At 36.0% G+C, this 21,306-nt stretch overlaps 2 protein-coding genes across 8 annotated transcripts in view; one reads left to right on the forward strand and one right to left on the reverse strand.

The window, feature by feature from the left end:
• LOC126378516 (LHFPL tetraspan subfamily member 2 protein) overlaps nt 1-21,306 on the reverse strand; it is a 492,824-nt gene that overhangs the window by 219,298 nt on the left and 252,220 nt on the right. The gene's annotated exons all lie outside the window — the stretch shown is intronic.
• Nucleotides 1-21,306, forward strand: part of LOC126378433 (homeotic protein distal-less) — a 146,173-nt gene that overhangs the window by 1,685 nt on the left and 123,182 nt on the right. Inside the window, exon 1 of one of the 6 annotated variants that reach the window (XM_050026796.1) lies at nt 4,572-5,325. The exons of the other annotated variants lie outside the window; for them this stretch is intronic. The gene's annotated coding sequence lies outside the window, so the exon portion shown is untranslated. Of the gene's footprint in view, nt 1-4,571; nt 5,326-21,306 lie in introns of those variants that run through there. 6 annotated transcript variants of the gene reach the window in all.

Consider the following 21,306-nt stretch of genomic DNA (forward strand, 5'->3'; position numbering starts at 1 on the left):
AGTGTATTGATGGCCGATGCGCAATCGGCCAATTACATGCGCAGATCAAATGTTATAACAACAATTTTAGTATTTACATATTACGTGTTGATAGGAGATTGTAGATTAACTATTTTTTTATAAATAAACAGCTTATAAGGTCTCGCTGCTGGGCATATACTCCCTTTATCGATCAAAAGGGATAAGAAAATGTCTATGACAAAATTTTGAAATGAAATGACCAATATTTTATAACCTGTCGGGTTAAAAAGGCCACAACAAAGCAATTCAGCTAAAACATCAATATTGCAATTTGACATTTGCGCATTTAAAAGTAAGTAATTAAGTAAGTTTTAATGAAAGGCAAAAAATATAATAATATTAGATAGATTACCTATGCTTTTAATAAAAACTGAAATGTGTCTTTATTAAATCTACCTTTTGTGTATTCTAAAATAATAAAACAACAAATTATTTTATAAAATTACAGCGAAAACATATTTTATCGAAAAATTTGAAAACAGAAATAAAAATATTTCCCGTTTTATTTTAAAAAGGCGTCGGCTTAAACATACCTACGTATAATCAAATACAAATTTGTTAATATTTATTTTCGCTTTATTCATTTAAAATTATTTTACATTTTTGTTATAAAATAAGTACATATTTATTTTGTTTTAAGATCCTCATTTAATCAAATATTTTCTCAAAACTTTATATTTAAAAATGAAATGTAAGTATATCGCTGCTCTTTTCCTATCCCATTATGGAGATAGCACGAACTAGGTAAAGTAAAGTATGTTACAAAGAGTAAAAACTATGTCATGATATTTTTTACTCTATTACCGATAGCTTGTAATTTGGCAATAAATGTCAGTTTATGATAATTTTTAAAGACGAATGGCGTCGTGTATTGCGTTTTGACGACACATGCAATTTTTATATCGCTTTATATTAGTGCATCACGTATTTTTAAATAGTTTTAAATATTATTTTAAGCTTGTACAAAAGTTGTGTTAAATGTGATGGACTATAAGGGCGTCATGTTTTGTATCATAAATGTTTTATTACCTACACAAATTAAAATAGGATAGCATGGACAAAAAACTGCTTTGGTTATCGAAGCTAGCTAACATATTAAATATATATACCTATATTTGTAATAAAATTATAAAAAAAATATTTAAAAAAATATTGTAAATTCTGATTAAGACCTACCATATCATGTACCCACTTTAGAACCCTGTCAGAATATCATATTTTTGACATTTAATGAGACTTACGGTTTAATTTGTCAAAAAAGTTAATGTGACATGGTTTCAAAGTGTATAGGTACATATTAGTATTCGTGACCGTACCTACGTATATATATTTTTATTAGGTTCTAATACACCTGCCCAAGTTACTAGCAAGCAAGATATTTTTTTCAACAACACAGTTATTTACATTTTTCATTAGATTTTTAGAACGACCTCCGCGGTCCAGTGGTTGAGCGTAGGGCTCACGATCCGGAGGTCCCGGGTTCGATTCCCGGTGGAGACATATTACAAAAAAATACTTTGTGGTCCCTAGTTTGATTAGGACATTACTGGCTGATCACCAGATTGTCCGAAAGTAAGATGATCCGTGCTTCGGAAGGCACGTTAAGCTGTTGGTCTCGGTTACTACTTACTGATGTAAGTAAGTAGTCGTTACATGAGCCATGTCAGGGGCCTTCGGCGGCTCAATAGTAACCCAGACACCAGGGTTGATGAGGTTGGTACTCCACCTCAAAACCTACACGATAGAAGATTAGATTTTTACGACTACGTTAACTGAGCACCCTCAGGCCTGCTGTCTTAAATTTTGTACCTACTGGGTGAGAGCCCTCAGTGCTCGCCATTTGTAAGGCCAAGTATTTAATAACAAGCGGCAAATCTTCTATTAATTACTTACGTCATAAATAAATAGACAAATTCGCCATGTTATTAAAGCAGCTTTGAATTTTATTTGACGTGACTTATTGTAGATTTGCGCTTAAATTATTCGCGCCCTATAAAATAGGAATATCTGAAAGTGTTATAGAATGCAATAAATAGTTATCAATAACAGAGTTAACAATTAAATTGCATACTTAAAATACGGATAGAGTAATATTTTATACTATCAATTTCTTGAAGCGCACTATAATTTGGAATATAATTGTCACTTAATAGTCATATCTTTTAAAGATTAATTGCAATTTGAACACCGTTTAATTTATGTGAGACGCTCTAATTTAGACTGTATTTCAAGACGTTTACGCTTATCTGTTACTTGAAAAAGATACAATTTATTTTATTTTAGAGTTTTGTGAAATATTATTAAAAGATATAGAGTTTAGTAAGACATGTAGGAGTTTGCATTGCGTTGTAATTTAGACATAACACTAATTAGAGTTTTGTAAAATAGGCATCGAAGGTGGGACTGATAAATTACTCGGTCAAAGATAAATTTATCTAGAAAAAGATGCCCAAGATGATAGTTTAAGATGCTCAAAAATCAATCTCATTTTACGTTATGACTCATTTATGAGTGTTTGATTTATATGAATGGCACTAGGCTAATTTCCTGTAACATGGGACTTAAACATGCCCTAACTAGCGAGAAGTATGTGGATATACTATACACCTCTGCCTACTCCTTTGGGGATACAGGCGTGATGCTATGTTATGTATTTTGCAAATTTGTAATGTAATGTTTATTAAACAGGCCCCTGGAAAGACCTTTAATAATTACGTCGAAAAATAGAAGGTTTGACAACTTATGGATAAAAATAATTCTGAGAAAGCTCGTAGTTATGCAAAATATGGAAACTTTAATTGATTTCATATTTAGATACAGATACTGTTAATTTAAATTTCAAATGTCACTGCTACTGAATATCTATCGTAAAATTATCGGCGTAAGTATTATGTATTAGAAACACACTTTTTTAAAAGCTTTTTGTCTTTTAGTTGCCTCCAGTAAAACTATTAACATATTTTGTAATTGAATAATTTCCATAATAATTGGCACACGCATGGCACGATCAAATTAAAAAAATATATTTTAGACGTAAGTTGTGCCTTTTAGATCTCTTTTTATTTTCATATTAGTGTTTTACTGTATGAAATAAATGATTAAATAAACAACTTAAAGTATAAATTTAAAAAGTATAATCTTGTAACCTGAATTCTACAAAAATGTTTTTTTTGGCTAATAAACTGCCTAGTTACAGTCATGAGCAATATAATCCTACCCACTTTAGAACTCTGTCGCACTAACATATTTGACATTTAGTGAGACTTACAGTTCAATTTGTCAAAAAAGTTAAAGTGACATGGTACCAAAGTGTATACATATTAATGCTCGTGACCGTACATCTTTGCGAGTTGATATATAATTTTATTGTATCAGTGATAATATAAATATTTATGGACTTTAATTCATATGTTTATGTTATTATGATTACAATATTAAATTTTATGTATACACACTGAAACTTGAAGGGGAATGAAGACTGAATCACGTAGTTGAAAAATGTAAAAATCACTTTACATTTGTTTCTGTAATTTTAATTAAACAGTTTAAAAGTAAATTACAAAAACTTAAAAAAGTATTTAAGTAATAAAATGTAAAGTAAGTAATTTATATATGTTTTACGAAAATATTTAAACAGTGACTAAAAAATAATGTATAAAATATACACTAAGTACGGTTCATGAAGAATTGTAGGTACCAGTGATTTATATAGGTACTTAATTTAAATTAAGTCTCCGGTTGTTTTGCAAGATTAATCAACATACGAGGACAGATAAAGCTTATAGGTATTTAGATTATCTAGTACTGGCACTAGAACACACACAAAATTGCAACATTACAATATATCTAACATCAACACAATTCACAATATATACCTTCAGATACATTCAATTGTAATCATACAAAGGTACATCCGTGTCCAAAAGCGTTTCGTTATGTCTACAACTTTCTAACACCCACTTAAGCGAGAGTTGGTAGTAAAACTTAGCACACGACTGTACCCACATCAACAGGTGACAAAATAGAAACACATTCAAAAACACAAAGACAGACAAAGTTCAACAGCCCCACAGAACACCGCACAGAAAAGACACCGGCACAAAAAAAAAACGCACTTCGGAAAAAAAATGAAAACCCTACGGCCTGAGTCTGGATTGATAGCCGTTGTTCTCCTCTCTGCACGTATGCACTAACTTCGCTGGGCGTGTCTCCTATAACAGGTTACCAAAGCACGGAGCACCGCCAAAAAATACCCATAAAAAACATATAATGGCAACCCTGACGCCAAAGATCGATGCCGGCGTACCAACCCAGGCGCTGTGCACGTACAAACGAAAAAAATCGCGCTTCCACTACCCACCAATGGTGCACTTACTCCACCTTCCCGCAACCCCACCCTCAAATAGGCCACACCTCCCGCGGCGCACTAGCGCCACAACTCCCATACAAGTGGCGTACTCGAGAACTAATTAGAGCGAGAAGGCGATACGCTGGGCCGTTCGTTTCTCGGACAATTTCCCCCAACCGATCATTAAGTGTTTAAATTCAACGGGAGTTGGTTGTGTCGGGTTTCTTCGGAGGGGAACGCTATTAAAATATCCACAAACATTATCTTTAATTGGACAGAATTTTGTGCTTGTGTGCGTCGGTGTCCGCTGTTTTTTTTCCCCAACCAGTGACGATTCCGTTTTTTCGAAACTTGATGACTGTTATCACTCGTGTTTAGTGTGCGGTGATCGTCTGTGATTTCAGTTTTGTGGTTCGACATGACTATAGATTAAACTTTAATCGCGCAGTCAAATCATCGTTCGGCTAAGTGGTGACGAAAATGACTTCAGTGACGTGACTAAACAGTTTGCAGTGGTGAAATTCGAAAATCGCGACGAAAACGAAAACGGGAAAAATCGGAAAATGACACCACGTGCTCTGTAATTGCGGAATCGTAATGCATGGATCGCTAATTGATCGACAATTATCTTTCTGTCCCGCTCTTTCTAATTGCTGGCAATAATAATTTTGATCTACCTCACTATCCAGTGTATTCAACTTAATTTTTCAATCAAAACTTTTAAATTTTTAAACAAGTTTATTTTAAAAACCTACAGCGTTCCTCAAGTCCAAATCCGAATTTAAACCAAACTAAGTTTTTTAAATTGTGCATCTGTGTGAAAAGTAAAGACAAGTGCACAAGTGTGACAATTATAAAAGTGACAAGAACGAGAGTTTGTGACAATTTTGTGTGAAAATAAAAATATTTGTGAAAAAGTGATGCTGTGTCTGTCTGTTTGATTGCCCCAGGAACCCGTAAGTACTTATGCTACCTACATAGTTTTATTTTTCAAATATTTTCACAAGCACTCGCTCACAAATAAAAAAAGAAAGTGCAAAAGAAGGTAAAAAGTTAAAAAAATCATAATACATTGAAATATACTGAAGTAAATGAAGTGTACTGTTAATATTTATAAATAATGAGGTATTACGTATCTGCCCAGATCAAAATATAAGTACTGCTTATAACTAATTTACCCATTATTTTCAATTTTCGAAAATCCTTGCGTCAAAACATAAAAAGTTTTAAAAGGCAATTTTATAGACAGCACTACAAATATAAATAAAATCAAACATGAGACATAGCACCATTAATAAAATTATTAGTACTAATAGGAAGGCAATAGCATTACTTAGGCCTAATAAGATTCTTATTGGCAATAGAGTTTCTTGCTTGCCTGCAGCAATAATTTGTATAACCGCTTCCGTTACTACACACAAGAGTCAATATTTATTAACTGCCAATACTAAATATGTTCTAAGTATATGTTATTATGTTCAAACTGGTATTATCAACACTCATCATACCTATCTGCACCAATAAAACATCTAGTCATTTATTTGTCTAGTCCAGTAATTTGGTTATATAAATGTAAAAAAGAATTAAAAACGCTTATGCTATCTATATTTAGAAATAAAAAGCACAAAAAGAGTGACTGGATTTTAACTGACAATAAAATAAATAAAAATGGATCTATCAAAATATGACGTTGGCTGTACACCACCTATAATAGAGTATAAAGAAAGTGAGGTTATTGTATTTTAAACAAGAATTATGCAGAAAAAAATATTAGGTACTGCTCTTTTGCATACATCACCATACATCATAACCATTCATTCATCCATACATCACTCAGCGTACATTATTGTATCTAACTTCATCTTCTATGAACTCTTGTATCCCTCAGCCGTCATTTATATACCTATCTTTCCTCCCTATGTTAGCTTTTAGAATAGAAATTTTGCAGAAAAAGTAACAAAACATAGTAGATAACGCGAATATATCTCAAAACCTTTGCCAAAAATCTAAACCGCGTAGTCTCAAAATGCCTAAATACTGAATTTAATCTTTGACGTCACATAAATCAAATCTAACACTTTATAAACCAATTAGGTTACACGTGGCAAACGATATTATAATATTACCATTACAATCATTATAACAATCATTCGTAAAATACCGGGTTTACGATGAAAGACCGAATACAAATCGATAACACTTAATAAAATATTTACCGAACGTAACCCGATGTGGGATTACCCTTCGCCCTCAAATAGAAACCACACATTTAGGTATTTTTAGAAGCACTTTCGCGCGCGACTGTCTGTATTTTGAAATATAAATTAAATTTTTTTTTATTTCTAATTTATATAATTGTAAGTTTTATTTTCAATATAAATTAAATTATTTTTATTTCTAATGTTAAAATTAAAATGTATTTTTAATGAAAATTATATTTTATCGTCAACTTTTATGAGTAGGTAAGTAATTTATGTTTAAAACCAATTTTAGTAAAATTCTTTAACTATGAAATAAACCGTTAACAAAGCTATATCATCATAAGAATTTATTTTTATTCAAATAATAATAAAATTAATTGTATTATGTTTTTTAATAAAACCCCTTTGAAATGTTTTTTACAATTATCAAATTAAAATGTTTAAGTAAAATAAAATAAAGATAATATAATATGGTATAGAATTTAATAATAATAAGGAGAATTATATTAAGACATTAATACATAAACATAACATAAACAGCCTATATACACTTCCCATTGCTGGACATAGGTCTCCCCTCAGTCAACCGGAGGGGGTATAGAGCATAATCCACCACGCGGCTCCACTCCAGGTTGGTGGAGGTCATCACTAATGTAGGACCCACGCTCTTGTCGGCGTAGCATTCTCCATGCTACTTTTTAAGGGAAAAATAGGGCAGTGGTTTTCCTCTTGCCTTTCGCCCTCGTAGTACTTTGTCCGACGCGAGTGGGATGGCGCTCAGAGTAGTCTATTTCAAAGCCGTACTAGGACTCCTGTCCTCCGCCTCTGAATAGTACTGACAGTTACTGCTGCCCTCTGTCAGGTTCCAGGTTGCCTGGCCGTGTGACTTGTCCCTTCCGTCCTGCATTGCTGACCGATGGCTCCCATCTGCGCCTCTGCAACCGTTGAGGTCTTTATTCGTATTTTGTTAGAATTTTTTTAGAACATACTGAGTAGACTCCACTACATATTTAAAAAGATTTTAAAAGCATTAGTGTTACCGCAAAAATATTTTAGAATCGTGTGCCTTCGTGCAAATATCCAAATGGAACTTAAGCATATACCAATTGACGTAATAAATATGTAGTGAAGTCTTCTCCGTAAGTAGTCCCACACTTATGGTGGGAATGAGAGAGACTACTTTTCAAAAGGAGATAACAAATAAAGTCTCCTTATTAAATCTTCTTCTTCTTCTTATAAATAAGCTACATAATTATAGGCAATGATGTAAGTGAGTAGTCGTTACATGAGTCACGTCAGGGGCCTTTGGCGACTCAATAGTAACCCTGACACCAGGGTTGATGAGGTTGGTAATCCAAAAAAGAAAAATAATCGAAAAAGATAGGCAATAACCAGGGTGCTGCAAATGTCCATAACAGCAATAACGAGTTACCATCAGATGACCCGCCAGTCTGCTTGCCATCCATAAACATAAACAGCCTATACACGTCCCACTGCTGGGCACAGACCTCCCCTCAATCAACCGGAGGGGGTATGGAGCATACTTCACCACGCTGCTCCACTGCGGGTTGGTGGAGGTGTTTAGACTTGCCATCCATGTCACATAAAAACGGACGCTCATCCAAAATCATGGCGGTATGGAGCATACTCCACCATGCTTCTCTACTGCGGGTTGGTTGATGCTTACCTATAGCCACTCTTGTGGTCAAACTTTTCAAGTCTCCGTCTAAGCTTAACGACAGCCGATATAACATGTCAATAGCTGGCCTATTGACAAAAGATGTTTTTTCCTTTTTATTTTTAAACGTGACAACTAAACAAGTCAAATACGACATCATATCGCGACACAGTCGATAGACTTGACGTATCGATGGTTATCGATATAAATGATGGCTACTTATGTCTGTGTTGCTGTCGGCGGGAAGCGACAGGCGTTTTCTTTTTTTTAATCCGATTATTTAGAAAGAAAGATAGATAAGTTTATTATGTGAGGACCCCACAATTATGAAACACAACATAAGTGCCTACACTAACAAAAATACATTAAGAGAGAGACGAAACGAAAGAATATAAAACATAAAAATAAAACTTGAAATAATCTGTAAACCGTTTATTTGTAATATAATTTATAATTCGTAATTTTATTGTCATTTGATAATTGTTTTGATATAATTTGTCCTTTTTCTTTATAATAAATCGAATAAAAATAATATAATAAAAATAAAATAAACAAATAAAATAAAATAAGTGCAATTATTTACTAAAAAAACAAGGTTCGAGTTCACAATTCAATTGCGGTTGGAAATATTCAAAAAAGTAAAACTATATTTCGCTATGCACACATTTAGCACGTACGCTAAATCAATACTGCCTAATATTTTTAAACCGTGATATACATTTTAAGTGTGTCTGAGTAAATATTTAAAAGTATAATGGTGCTAATTCCTGTAGACACCATCTAATTTTATTTTAGGTTAACTATACCTGTCATTTTTTTATGCGCCCAAAAATAATTTTAAAAACCCGTTTATAACTTTTCCGCTATCATTCGTTTAGCACTAAACTCTAGCTCACTAAACATATTGATAAATAAACATTATTGATTGTAAATAGCTCGTTAGTGTCCAAATGTCTATTTTGGTTAGATATCTATCTTTTTTGTACTTCAATAGCTTTTGCTTGTGATTCCGTCGGCGTAAACGTGTTTTTTTTTTATTAAGATAGGGTTTGCTTTGGTTCGACCCGATTTAGCCGTTCTATATCTATCTAGGGCCCATGAAACCGACTCTAGAAATCGTCTAGTGTAATCGAGCCTTTAAAAACATGACGCTTTCCTTAAAAAAAAATATTTCTAAAGCGACATATTGTGGGATCTACTGCGAAGGTTCTCAGCCTAACACCAATTTCTACTGAGTAGAGTAAAGTGAGATAGCTATATTGTAACACATTAAAATAAAATAAAAAAGACAAAAGAAGACATCGACCTTAAAAAATATTCCCGACTGAGAATCGAACCTATTACCAGCCAGAACAGCAATAAAAGCAAACCGAACTAATAGCCCGTCACGCTCCGCAAAAGCGAAATCATTCCATTCTTACATTCCCCCCAACATAACCTATAACAGAGATGTCACGGCAGAATTAAAATGCAGTTCAAACAATTACATTTCCAAGTAATTAGTGTCCAACTTTCCTTGTACGGTTAATATGACAAGATGGCGGACTCTTTGACAGATGATTGACGAGCGATCGCGCGGCAAATGTCATAACTAGGGTTAGTTTTTTTGGCGCGAACTTGTTCGTGGCGAATGTGGTTTCCCATTCAGCCTGTAATAAATGGTCTACTTAGCTATATTTAAAACGTAACGACTCGACGATTGTTCTTAAAAAGCTACAGCTATATTTATAATCTGTAAAACTGTACCTATAATCAAACAGGAATATCTACTAGGTTGTACTAGAAGGAGTGGTCTAGTAGAATAATTATGTTATATATTTTTTTCTTACTTCAACTATTTTGATAAGCATGCCTGTTTTGAATATCGACTTTACAGGGCCAAGTAAGCACCTTTTAGAAAAAAAAACCCTCAATCCGGGTAAAAATTGAGCTCAAAAATAATTACCTGGATTGAAACTAGCGTAAGTAGGTATCTATTGCGAAGTTTTGATATTGGAAATTAAACCCGAATGTTATTTTTCAAAAAGGCCTTTAGGTGGGTTGCCTATACTTATGTCATAGATATATTATAGAGTTCACAGAGGTCAATGATTGAGTTGCTATTAAACATGTCCACTTATACTGTTTAATCAATCAATAATTCTTACTCATTCACTTATGCCTCTTCTATCTGTTTGCTTTTTACTGTTTTCCTTTCTTATTAGCTTTTGTAAGATATTTATTCTACATCACTTGGGTACGTTATCCATGCTTAGGGAAACTCTAAAGTCCCGAATCCACTAGAGCTGCGAGTTCAAATCCCGTCCGAGTCCCGTCGAACTTTTTCGATGTAATTTTCTTTTTCTTAGTTACTTATAGAGGATTGAAAGAGATCTGAACCAATTTTCGTGCTCATATAATGTACCCTCTTAGCTTAAAATTTATCCGCTGTTAGCTTTTAGCGTAGTAAGTAATGAATAACATCCTATTGCATGGAACATGCAAAATACACAACTCATCATCTCCCTAGCGTTATCTTGTTTCTCGCGGGGTCCGCTTATCTTCTTCTTCTCTCGTGTGGGTTGTGAGGTGGATTACCAACCTCATCAACCCTGGTGTCAGGGTTACTAATAAGCCGCCAAAGGCCCCTGACATGGCTCATGTAACGACTACTTACTTACATCAGTAAGTAGTAACCGGGTCCAACGGCTTAACGTGCCGAAGCACGGATCATCTTACTTTCGGACTATCAGGTGATCAGCCTGTAGTGTAATGTCCTGACCAAACTAGGGATCACAAAGTAATTTTTGTGATATTTCCCCACCTGGATCCGCTTACTTAGCCTGAAGATTGGACAGGTCCAGGTTTTTATAAAAGCAACAGCCTGTCTGACCTTCCAACCCGCGACGGGAAAATATACCTAACTAACCAAGAACATATTTTCAAAGCTTTCCATTTTGTTGGTTCCTAGGTCAAAGATAAATCATGAAATTCTGATTTACTAAATAAAGACAGATTTAAAGGTGAAAAAAAAAAAGATTTATTTTTTCTGTTTAACTTATTTATGAATTTTAATAAAGAAAAATGTAATAAGTGGGACATTTTGTCACGTTTTTCTATGACGTCCCAGGTTGCTTTTTCATACAAATCCCACAGTATAGTGTTTTGACGTTTAGTAAAAAGTAACTGATTTGACTATCCAATTTACCAGATTAGAACGTAAAATCGCAAAAAATCTTCAATGTCACGATCATTTTAGTCGCCTACCAATCTCTACGTAAACCTACCTTTAAAAAACCGGTACTACCTAAAAAACTTACCTTCTAATACCTACTTTATGCTAATTCACTGACTCGGCGTGTCGCATGACATCGGACCGTCGCCATTTTGATTTGAATATCGTTTGGTAATGGCCGACTTGGAAAATGGCGGGAAATGCATTAGGTACTTATCAACTGTCCCTGACACTGTTATGATGATCAAGTTTATAGCGTGATAGTCGATACGTATCGTAAAATTATAGATGTGCCGTCGAAATTCATTGACATTGTTACTTTGTTTTTGCTATTTAAATTATTATTAATTGCTATAAATTTTATGTTATTAATTATTTTTGTATATGTAAAATTGTTATGTTCTTGTCATGAAATGTTTAAATATGTTAAATGGATTATTATTATTATATATAATGTCGAACACAATGTAAAAATTGTTAACGATTACATAAATAAATAAACGAATGTTCTAGAAATATGAAAATGAAATAGACGTATTTTACTAAATACCTACAATGTTTGATTTTTACACCACATCAGAAACTAGCGCCATAGGTAAAAAGAACTTATTGTAATAAAGTAAGTTTCTGTGTTTATTTCTTATCTGTTGGCTCGACCATTATAGATACGGCTCACCACCGATCGTGTTGGTCTGATGGATAGCTCGATGAGGTGTGAGTACTTAGTTCATCTTGCGATTGATCCGTGGTTTGGACGCCTTTGTGGTTCGATAATAACTCTGATGAAGGTTGATGAAGGCGGTTGATCTCGCAAACCACCGAGAGAAAAGCATTGGAATTTAGTTTGGACGCCAAATACCAAAGGGCGTTAGTGAATCATTTAAACAGTATTTTAAGCGTAGGCAAACTTGTTTCTTCTAAATTATTTAACAGTACTGAATGTTACATTAGATATACGTCGTAAAAACAGATATCATAAGCTCACGCCTATGTCCCCATCGGGAATCGAACCTCTGTATTATTATTATTTGCATTAGAGAGGACTCTAACCGATGTAGCCCGAATGACCACTGCGCACTCTCATCAAATTCAAATCCAAATTCAAAAATATCTTTATTCAGTAGGTAACAATTACACTTTGAATCGTCAATTTTTACATAATGAACGTCTCATCCGCCTAAAACTACTGCAGCTTCTCACAACCTGTATAGCCGGGGAAAAGAAGCACCATTCGCACCTCTGGATCGTAGACTATCTCACAGAGACCTGTGGGTGCATACTCATACATAAACTGCCTATATACGTCCCACTGCTAAGCACAGGCCTCCCCTCAATCAACCGGAGGGGGTATGGAGCATACTCCACTACGCTGCTCCACTGCGGGTTGGTGGAGGTGTTTTTTACGGCTAATAGCCGGGACCAACGGCTTAACGTGCCCTCCGAAGCACGGAATCTTACTTTTTTCGGACAATCAGGTGATTCAAGCCTGAAAAGTCCTTACCAAACAAAGGACAGTCTCACGAAGTGATTTCGGCAATGTCCCCATCGGGAATCGAACCCGGACCTCCAGATCGTGAGCCTAACACTCTAACCACTAGACCACGGAGGCTGTTGTGGGTGCATACTCATAAGTTAATTTAATTCGAATCGACGCCTTACAACTCGAAAAACATCGTTACATAAGGTAACAGGCACAAATACATTACTCACTGACTCTCTATTTTATTTAAGTACAAAAGAAACCGATAACCATCAACTTTTCTAAGGATTGGCGTGATCCCAGATGCTTTGCGTGAGATAACAAACGGACGGACAAACACGTTTCTTTTGTTATTACGTACGCTATCGTTGTTGGAAAACACGTCGCGAATTATTTCGACGTCGTTGCAAAAATTATATTAATGTAATGTACCTACTTACACCTACTATGCGCTGGATGCGGGCAGCGCAGGACCGATCGTCCGCGTCGTGGAGATCCTTGCGGGAGGCCTATGCCCAGCAGTGGGCGTCATACGGTTGATGATGATGATGATGATGACCTACTTACAGAAAATTCAAGTTGTACATTTTTCCTCACCTTATGGTTGTTTGGGAGAAATCGCTTTAAGCGATAAGGCCGCCATTTGCCATGTACGAAGAGTCTTTTTGTAATTATTTCTTTTTATTTTGGTGCAATAAAGTATTTTTATTATTTGTATAGTATTATGCAAAATTGTGGAAAGATACATAATTATGTACCAAGGTTCAATAAGCTGTTTTTTTGTCGTGACTTACTGTAGATTTGCCGCAGATGGCATTAACTACTTGGCCGGACAAATGGGGAGCGCTATGGGCTCGCAATAAGCTGCAAAATTCCAATTAGTTTCCTGCAAAGTAATAAATTAACTGGTTGCATTTAAGACCTCCTGGTTACATGTCGTTTCTGTAATAGACCAAAAACACCTACAAAAACACAAGTTTTATAATTACGACAATTACTAATGGTTCATAATTTCACCACTGTTTACAAATAATTCATAGGGCTCTGTGACTGAACTTTTGCTCTTCGATTGTATATCATGTAAGTACCTAGGTACGCATGTACCGTAGGTAGGTATGGTGTAGTTTGGTATTTAGATGTGTATTTAATTAGTAATTAGATTTTTAAAGAGGAGCTCGGTGGCGCAGCGGTTAACGCGCTCGGTCTGCGATTGTCGAAGTTAAGCAACTTTCGCAAAGGCCGGTCATGGGATGGGTGACCACAAAAAAAAGTTTTCATCTTGAACTCCTTCGTGCTTCGGAAGGCACGTTAAGCCGTTGGTCCCGGTTGCATTAGCAGTCGTTAATAACCATCAATCCGCACTGGGCCCGCATGATGGTTTAAGGCCCGATCTCCCTATCCATCCATAGGGTAGGCCCGTGCCCCTGCAGTGGGGATGTTAATGGGCTGGTGATGAAGGAGAATAAGAAAATCACTTCCAAGTTATGCCTGCAGGAAAAGCGTCTTCATTCGTGTTTTCCCGCATTCCACACAACATACAACTCACGCTTCCTTCGCCAGCCGCCCAAACCGCTAGTCAGCCAAGCCCCTTACCTAGCGGTATCAAAAAAACATAAAATTTCCTATACTGACACCGTGTCGAATCCACTATTTTTGATCGTAAAACTCTCGAGACAGCACGCGATAATTATTCTAAAGGTTTTATTGTATTCGCTAATTAATACACGACTGGTTTTTTTTTTTTATTCGATCATGCAATACTGTTGCAGCGCTGCACGCAAACTGTAAGCTAGCGTTAGATTATGTTTATTTATCGATTATTTTACGTGAGAAATTATATCCTTTATAAATTCAAAATTTGAAAATATCTTTATTCAGTAGGTAACATAGTTACACTTTGAATCGTAATTTTTACCTAACAAACGTCTCATCCGCCTAAAACTACTGCAGCTTCTCACAACCTGTATAGCCGGGGAAAAGAAGCTGCAAGAAAAACCTCGACACAGGGCCCTAGACGTTCTGTAAAGCAATTATTAATATAACCTTATATAAACGAGCAATTTATTTTTGAGTGACTTATTGTAGATTTCTGTCTAAACAGTCTAAACAGTTTCTTGCAAAGTAATAAATTAACTGGTTGCATTTAAGACCTCCTGGTGAAATGTTTCTTTAATAGACCAAAACTACCTACAGAAACGAATTTTATAACTATGACAACTAATGGTTCATAATTTCACCACTGTTTGTTTACTAATAATTCGCTAGACTCAGTGACTGCACTTTTAATCTTTGATTGTACATACTGCGATCTGATCCAGGATGTTTTAAAGTAAGGCCAAGTCAAGAGTAGGTACTCTAAACCGGCGAGGATGCATGAAGACTTTGATGAGAGTGGAAGAAGCTTTTTTTTTGACGTGACTTATTGTAGATTTGCCGCAGATGGCCTTAACTACTTGGCCGGACTAATGGGGAGCGCTGAAGGCTCTCACCCGGTACAACGTTTAAGGCAACAGGCCTGAGGGTGCCCAGTTGGGCGCGAACCTCGGCTCAGGGCGTCGTCTGAGATGAAAAATATTTGACAGAATTAATCAACTAGTGGGTCGATATCAATAAGCGCTGAATGAGGGAAATCGTCGACCACGCCGGCGGGGTCGGTATCGGGGCCCTAAATGTTTAGTAAGAGAATATTCACAGTGTTACTACAAAACACTAACTAAAAATAAACTAGGTTTGAAATAGTATTTCGCACCACGAAAGAAGTCGGCGGATTTTAATGAAACTAACTTGACAAGTCATAATAATTCTATGCAGAATCTGCGACAGTAGCGCCGCGGCGTTTGGGACTTCTTTCGTATACCTACGGATTAAATTACAAACATAGTTTATCTTTTAGTCTTTGTTTTGTAGTAACACTGTTAGTGTTTAATGTATGTTTTAACAGCCTCCGTGGTCTAGTGGTTAGAGCGTTAGTGTATCGGTGTTTTTGCCTATTGACATTGTTTATCTTTTTTTGTATTTGACCTGTAACATGTTATTAATAACTAGCGACCCGCCCCGGCTTCGCTCGGGTGCAATGCTCCTCAGCATCACCTCAAAAATGAAATGATTTACGACATCACATTAAAAACCTCAAAAATAACAGTATTTCTCCACTATTTAATGGATGTTATACATATAAACCTTCCTCTTGAATCACTCTATCTATAAAAAAAACCGCATGAAAATCCGTTGCGTAGTTTTAAAGATTTAAGAGTACAAGGATATAGGGACAGGAAAGCGTCGTTGTTTTACACTATGTAGTGAAGTTCTGTATCTTCTTCTTTGCGAGTCGACGAAGCGACAAGATTTACCTCAATCGGTCATACTTCAGTCTTCAATCAGTATGACCGAGGGGGGTGAGGTAAATCTTGTCGCTTCGGTAAGTCGTTCTGTATTATCAAATCAAATCAAATATACTTTATTGCACAGTACTTACTACTTACTTTATTATGTATTCTGTATAATCTAAGAGCGATTCCAACCAAATATTTTTGCCGAACAAATCCTGCCAACTACTTACCAAAGGCTGCGTGCGTGGTAGAACAAAAGACTGTCACGATAATCGCCATTATTCTGCCTATGGCAAACGATCACCTTGTCCCGATTCACTATCGCATGCCGCAACTTGCGCGAACCACCGCTAGTTGCGTACCCAACCTCGGTTTTTGCAATTTTCTAAAGTTTGCATTCGTGGCGGTCTAAAATTTACATAGTGCTTGAATGTAGATATTTGTGTTATGGACTATTATAGCAAGACCCGTGGTAGCCCAGGCAAATGCTTGCCTCGCACTTTGAGGTCGCAGGTTCGAATCCAGCACAGGCCTAATGATTGTCGAATTTGTTTTCGAATTCATGTTTGGATCATAAATGAGGAAACACACATTCCCGAGAAATGCATTTTCGGAGGTATGTTACCTAACCTGTATTGGGCTGGTTTTCCCTTCGCGGGTTGGAAGGTTAGACAGGCAGTCGCTTCTTTAAAAAACCGGACCTGTCAAATCTTCAGGTCAGATAAGCCTGTGAAAAACGGGATAATGCTAGGGGAGCTGATAATTATTATAGCGATGTCACACCCCGGGCACTTCATACAAAACACCTCGTTTTACACAGACACTACACATTGACGTTATCGTACACGCGCAACTGTGTGTGTGACGTCTGAGGCCCATATGATTAAAGACTGAAGTATGACCGAGGGGGGGGGGGGTGAGGTAAATCGTGCTGACACGCTGGAGGGGAGCGGAGAGTTGCCGTTCTATACGTAGTATTATTCTGTGAAGTTTGGCTACAAAAACATACTTAATTAAGAACAATAAAAATTCACATTCGGAATTATAGTTCGTATAATACGACTAATTTGTGTTTGATCCAACATTATAACATCGATTACATATGTATGGCTTATTATGTTTTTTGTCTATTTTCTTTCGTGTCTCACGCAACCGAAGTGGCGTGGACAGATGAACAGCATCTTTGCCAATTCTTTCTCTTTATTTACTGCGTTTTTCTGATGACCGAAAGTGACCATAAACATACACATAAACAACACATAAGTCAAATTCAAATTCAAATTCAAAAATATCTTTATTCAGTAGGTAACAAAGTTACACTTTGAATCGTCAATTTTTACATAACGAACGTCTCATCCGCCTAAAACTACTGCAAGCTCAATGACTATATCGCAACCCCAATGTGGAAGTAACGACCTCCGTGGTCCACTGGTTGAGCATTAGCCTCACGATCCGGAGGTCCTGGCTTCAAATCCCGGTGGTTACATATCACAAAAATTACTTTGTGGTCCCCAGTTTGGTTAGGACATTACATCACATCACCTGATTGTCCGAAAGTAAGATGATCCGTGCTTCGGAAGGCACGTTCAGCTGTTGGTCCCGGTTACTACTTAACGTAAGTAAACCAAACCACGCGTTCTCCGAACAAAGTCATTGCGGATTTTATCTAGTTTCAAAAAAAAAACTAATCGCCATATTTTATTCTTATCAGAAAACACTTCAAAGGAACACGACACAATTAACAATGGCCACTTACTACTTTAAAAAAAACATGTTTTTTTAAAAACCACCGGAAGTCTAACAAGGTGAAACAGTAGCGGGATGACATAGCATACTAAAGTATCGAGTACAAAGGGTTGCTTATTAAAAAAAGGAAAAAAAAACAGCGACGTAAAAAAGTCGCCGTTCTAATTAACAGTAGTACGAGTATTTGCAATGAAAAGCGCAAAAAAGAAATTAATAGGCTTACCTAGTTTAATAAAGTATGTTCCCGTATTAACGAAGGGAGGGGAAAAATGGTGGATCTAGTAACTAGTATGGAATACTCAAGGTTACTTCATTATCACTAATTTAAGAGCCACGCTCTAGTCGGTGTAGAATGCTCCATGCTACTTTTTAGGGAAAAATAGGGCAGTGGTTTCCCTCTTGCCTTCCGCCTCGCAGTACTCCGCCTGACGCGAGTGTGATGGCGCCCAGAATAGTCTATTTCAAAGCCATACTAGGACTCCTGTCCTCCGCCTCTGAATAGTACTGACAGTCACTGCTGCCCTCTGTCAGGTTCCAGGTTACAGTCCCTGTGACTCGCCTCTTCCGTCCTGCATTGCCGTATCGATGGCTCCCATCTCCGCCTCTGCAGCCGTTGAGTTAAAGTAAAAGTAAAAAGTAAAAATGTTTAATGATTAGTTGTTTAAGTACTTTAGTTTTACGTCTAAATTATGTATACTTGTTATTATTTATTTTGTTTAAGCCTAAAAAATATGCTTTAACTCTCTTTTAAATTGCTGTGCCCAATCCGGGTCCATATGTGTTACATACCTTATACGTATTACCAACCTCCTACCATGTGGAACGCAATAAATGATATGATTATGATTATGAAAATTATTTGTTTACCTAATAAAGTAAAATTACTACAAGTTAATAGCGGGCCCTGCACTAGGGTTTCCGCTGTATCGCAGTAGCCTATGATAAAACATTTTTTTCGTAAAGTTTAAAAATACGAAGTCCGGTGGAGACTCAGGTATGTACAATGAATTAAAAAATAATAGGAACTTAATGATACATTTTAAATTTAAAGAGATCAGGTATTAAACATGTAAGTATACTTAAACTGATTTTTTTTTTCTTTCATTTTTCCGTGATTGTTTCGTTCATCTGTGTCAAAGAGATATAAAGTTTATAAGACAAAAAATCGAATCTAGATTCAATCATTACGCTGCCGCTTTTTGCGAGTCGGCCTATGTTTCCTCATCGACTTTTTAATCCAGAAACAGTCAAGCGTAACAGCTACAAAGTAACTGTTACTAGATACACCATCCCCGCTCTAGTATTAAGAAATTACATCAGCTTCGACTGTTATTGTGCACTTTTTATAACAATTAGATGCTTTGTCCGTTTGTCTGGACTAATGAAAGTTTTAACTTATGAGGTTTGACTTACAACCTTTTTGAATCGACAGGGTTTTAGTAAAAGGGTGAGCTTAGTGTATTGTTTTTATGATTAAGTAACTTTTGCCCGCGGCTTTGCTTGTGTTAAATTCGGTTAGCAAAGTTCCCTTTCCCAATGTACCAATTATTAGCTTCCTATTTTGAAAACTGTAAAAAGTCCCATGTAAAATTTACATCGCCTCTTTAAAGAGTTTGAGGGCAGATTTCCACGATTTTTTTGTTAGTCCAAATAGTCCGCATACCAATTTTTTATTTTATAAGTACTTACCTTAAAAATTGCGAAATGCTCCATACAAACTTCCGTCCCCCATTTTAGAGAAGCGAGGAGTAAGAAAGAGACAAAAAATAGCCTTTGCAACTCTTCATACTTTCTACTATCTCCACTTAAAAAAACACGTCAATTCGTCGCTCCGTTTTCCCGTGATGAACGGATAATCAAACAGACAGACACACACACAGTTTCCCATTTATAATATCTACTAATAGGGCAACATTCAAGGACAGTATTAGTTAGTTTTTTGTAAAGATTATTTTCTAGATGTTTACTAAAACATGACAGAAAAATAATTATGGGTAAAAGAAAGTATCATAGGTATAGTATATTTTTTTTATTTTAGTGTATTTTATTTTATACTATCCATCCATAGGGAAGGCCAGTACCCCAGCAGTGGGGACGTTAATGGGCTGATCATGATGATGATGATGATAGTATATTTTATTCAACTTTATCTACAGTTATTGTTATTTACTGTTTCGAATATAAACATAGCATCGCGCCGGTATCTCCAAAGGGGTAGGCAGAGGTGTATAGACATCCATTCCTCGCCACCTGTTTATGTCCTTAGAACTAACTCTGATCTACGTGTCCATTGCATCTTATTGTGACTGAGATTGAGAAGGGAATGTTAGGTTGGTTTGGACACGTAAAAAGCGGTATATAAAGCGAAAGTTGATAGTAGGGCTGGCGGAGAAAGACCGAGAAGGACTTACGATGACCAAATTGGAGATGTCCTTAGAAAAGGTTTAATACGATCTACTCTGAACCGGCGTGCGTGTATGAAGCGATTGATGAATGTGGAGGAAGCAAGAGAAGTGTGTCAGGATCGAAGCAGATCTGTTTATGTATGTGTGTAATAATAGGCGTAAGTTTATGTATGTGTATAACTATGTAATGGGAGGCGAGCTTATTGCCAAAAACCGCGCAAATATCTTGGAAACCACGTGATATCAATTATCTATGGTTCAAACACTGTGTCTAAAGTTTTATTTATTTAGCTTGTGTTTTTTATTTATTTATTTTTTTGTGTTAAATAGAACAAAATCGATCAGCCTAATCTCGACTGACACATCACTATGCTAATGAACGTCACAACACTGGCTTCTGTACTTTGACAGAACTGACTCGTACTGCACATTGAAGAGTCTAGAGTCTTTTTGTAATTATTTCTTTTTATTTTGGTGCAATAAAGTATATTTGTATTGAAGCTATTGTAAAACATTGTATTGGGTTGTGTCGTAGGTCAAATATGTAAATATATAAAAGGAGAAGCTGACTGACTGACATATCAACGCACAGTCTAAACGGCTAAACGTAGGCACTTGAAATTTGGAAGGGACGTAGCTTAGGTACCGTAGAGGTGCACTAAGAAAGGAATTCCCGGAATTCCCACGGGAACGGGAATTAGCGGGAAAATCCTTTTGTATGAAAAATCTACACCGCTTAAATTAGACGCTTGAAATTTGGCATGCAGGTACCTTAGTTAACTTAAAGCTTACTTGCAACAGGATATTGCAAAATTCCCACGGAAACGGGAGTTAGCGGGAAGAAAAAATTTTATGAAAAAATCTAAACTGCATAAGTTAGATGC

The sequence above is a fragment of the Pectinophora gossypiella genome, chromosome 26, assembly GCF_024362695.1.
Source record: "Pectinophora gossypiella chromosome 26, ilPecGoss1.1, whole genome shotgun sequence".
Lineage (NCBI taxonomy): Eukaryota > Metazoa > Arthropoda > Insecta > Lepidoptera > Gelechiidae > Pectinophora > Pectinophora gossypiella.